General features: G+C 37.0%; 1 pseudogene; it reads left to right on the top strand.

Annotated features, from left to right (window-relative positions):
• The first annotated feature begins 719 nt into the window (after positions 1 to 719).
• LOC103119902 (peroxiredoxin-6-like) lies at positions 720 to 1,720 on the top strand (annotated as a pseudogene).
• The last annotated feature ends 1,950 nt before the right edge of the window (positions 1,721 to 3,670 follow it).

Genomic DNA, 3,670 nt, shown 5'->3' with positions numbered 1-3,670 from the left:
TAGTATTTTAGTAAGGTATATATAGAAAAATTATATCCATATAAACTTATACATCTGTTTGTACAAAGTATCTATAATCTATGTACTTATTATTATGTAGCATATATCTACTTAAACACACAGGTATTTACTTTCTCCCCTACTGACAAAACTAATTCTTACAAGCAACAAGACATATGAATAAGTGAATAAAAGTCTCCTCAAGTACCAGTATTACCTATAGGATGAAATTTGAATTATATGTTGTTTTAGACCTTGTGGGAAATTATGAAGTTGTAGAGTGTTTTAATTACATCTAAATTATAGGTTAATACCTAAACTTTGACTTTTTATAATCAAGCTTTCAATCACATAATTTATATATATATATATATATATATATATATATATATATATATATATATATTTCCCTTCTGTTGCCCTTGTTTTTTATTGTTGTTGTAGTCATTATTGTTGTTGTTATTGATGTTGTCGTAAGACAGAAATGGAGAGAGGAGGGGAAGACAGAGAGGGGGAGAGAAAGAGAGAAAGACATCTGCAGACCTGCTTCACTACCTGTGAAGCGGCTCACCTGCAGGTGGGGAGCCGGGGGCTCAGATGATTTCCCTTGTCCTTGCGCTTCACACCTCGTGTGCTTAACCCGTTAAGCTACCACCCGAATCCCCACATAATTCTTAAAAAGTAAAAAAAAGATTAATACCGAGATGGCCGCTGCTGCACTTCCTCTAGCTGCCGCCATGCCGGGAGGGTTCCTGCTCCGGGATGAGGCCTCCAACTTTGAGGCTAACACCACTATGGGCTGCATCTGCTTCCACGACTTCCTGGGAAACTCATGGGGCATTCTCTTCTCCCATCCCCAAGACTTCACCCTAGTGTGTACTACTGAACTTGGCAGAGAAGCGAAGCTGGTCCCAGAATTTGCCAAGAGGAATGTAAAGCTGATTGGTCTTTCCATTGACAGTGTAGAAGACCATCTTGCCTGGATTAAGGATATCAATGCTTATAATGGAGAGAAGTTACCTTTCCTCATCATCGATGATAAGAATTGGGAACTTGCCATCTTGCAGGTCATGCTGGACCCTGCTGAGAAAGGCATGCCTGTGACAGCTCAGATGGTGTTTATTTTTGGCCCTGATAAAAAGTTGAAGCTGTTCTCTACACAGCTACCACTGGTAGGAACTTATTTATTTACTTATTTATTTATTTATTATTTTTATTTTTTAAATATTTATTCCCTTTTGTTGCCCTTGTTGTTGTAGTTATTATTATTGTTGTTGTTGACATCGTTGTTGTTGGATAGGACAGAGAGAAATGGAGAGAGGAGGGGAAGACAGGGGGAGAGAAAGATAGACACCTGCAGACCTGCTTCACCACTTGTGAAGCGACTCTCCTGTAGGTGGGGAGCTGGGGGCTTGAACCGGGATCCTTGTGCTTTGCGCCACCTGAGCTTAACCCACTGTGCTACCGCCCAACTCCCTGGTAGGAACTTTGATGAGATTCTCAGAGTAGTTAAATCTCTCCAGCTGACAGCAGAAAAGCGGGTCACCACACCAGTGGATTGGAAGGATGGAGAAAGTGTGGTGGTCCTTACGACCATCCCAGAAGACCAGCCAAAAATCTATTTCCTAAAGGAGTTTTCACCAAACAGCTCCCATCTAACAAGAAATACCTCCATTACACTCCGCAGCCTTGGCTCTCTGAGGAATGGATATTAGAGTGACATGGAGAGGCCTTTCCTGTGTAATTCCCATATCCTATGGGCTTATTAAATGAAAGAGGTACTAAACAGTTCTTGGGACTCTTGATTCTGAACCTGCACCAGCATTCTGTTCTATTCACACACTTCAGCACTCTCTACTGGCACTTTGAAATACAGTCTGTGTCTAAGACTTTTTGGATTTCTGCAGGGTTTGTGGTTAACCAGATGTGAGCAGTTGGTGGCCAGATAAGTCATTTTTCTCCTTCACAGACTTACTTTGTTTGTTTTTACTTTTCCAATCAATTATTATCTTTTGATTCTCATTTTGGGGAGCGACAGACAGAAATGGAGGTCTAGCTTCTTTAGACATCTAAATGTTTTTCAGTATTTTGATCACAGCTGGGAAAAATAACACTTTTACTTCTACACTTTACTCATAGATAACTGAAGCAGGAGGATATTTTAAGTATTTTGCTTTTACAGTGTTTCAATATATTTCTGTCAAAAGAGGGAGACTACAGAAAAGGCTTCCTGTGTGATAGGGAGGTGTGAGCTGTCTCCTTATGGACACGGAAAGGTGTAACTGGGAGGGGACAGGATAATTGAGAATATTTCTTTACCGAATTGTTCTGGCTGGGATATGATGTCGTTTTCTGAAATTTTCTTTCTGGGAAATCAGAAAATCCTGTAGAAAAAAAAGAAAAAAATTAATAGCAGGAAAATTAATATATGTAACAAGTTATAAAGAAACATAGCTATTATCTCTTAAGAATATTGTAAGATATAAATAGGTAAAATTAAATATGTGCAATGATGTTGAATATAGTAAAACCTAATATTCAACAAACTATTATATTAATATTGAAGTGAAGATGGTTACATCTAATGATGTAAGAGATCCCAGAGAAGAAAAGTCAATGAGAGTATGAACCATGAAGATGACTTCTTTTTGCAATATGATATAGTTTATAATTTGAAGGTCAAGTTATGAAAGGTGTATTTTTGTTTGTTGTTGTTGATTTTTATCACTGATGTTTCCCCACTCAAGACTGACTTTTTCAGATAGGAAGACTAACCCAGAGACAAAGTAAAAAAGCCACCACAGCAATGAAGCTACTTCCAGTGCAGTGGGGACAGTGCAAGTGCACTATTCAGATGAACTATTTTTTTACAGTTTTATTTCTTTTTTATTGGTGATTTAATAATTATTAAAAAGACTATAGGATAACAAATGTATACTTCCATATAATTACCACCACCAGTGTTCTTTATTCCATCCCCTCCATTGGAAACTTCCCTGCTCTTTATTCCTCTGGGAGTACAGACCAAAATTTACTTTAAAGGGTGTAGAAAGTAGAAGGTCTGGCTTCTGTAATTGCAGATGAACTATTTTACTGGCTCTTCGGGAAAAGTATTCTAAGCTAAAGGATAAACACAGAGTATAATGATACGTGGAAAAAGTAGAGAAATTAATGTTTGCTGTAAGTAATGGGATCTTATAATTTTAAAGTTTAAGTGGGCCTTAAAATAACACAGCTTAGTTTTCTGATTTTATTTTGTGATCCTAAGATTAAGAAAACAGAGGATACTTGCAATAGACATACAGTTTGTTAATGACTGAATTGGTACATTAATCTGGGTTTCCTTACTTTCACACTTCAGTACTCTCTTAAGTAAATAACAGGTTAAAAATTTCTAGTTCATTTTAATTCAACAGTAATGGGACAATTAAAATTATAGTCTGGAAACAAGAGATTGCCAAAGAGAATACTTAAAAACATGTTGTGATTAGTATTAACCTGTGAGTGTGTCATCATGTTCACTTATCTTCCTGTTTCTGGCAAGAGATAGTACCTCTGAAATCTAATTTGGCTTCTTGCAGTTATTTGGCATAAAATTACCTAAATAGTGCCAAGAAATATCATGAGTGATACTGCACAGTGAAGCTTCACCTTATTTTCAATGTTAAAT

Source organism: Erinaceus europaeus, chromosome 8 (assembly GCF_950295315.1).
Source record: "Erinaceus europaeus chromosome 8, mEriEur2.1, whole genome shotgun sequence".
NCBI lineage: Eukaryota > Metazoa > Chordata > Mammalia > Eulipotyphla > Erinaceidae > Erinaceus > Erinaceus europaeus.
The sequence above is the reverse complement of the archived record's forward strand: the minus strand, read 5'-3'. Positions and strand labels throughout refer to the sequence as shown.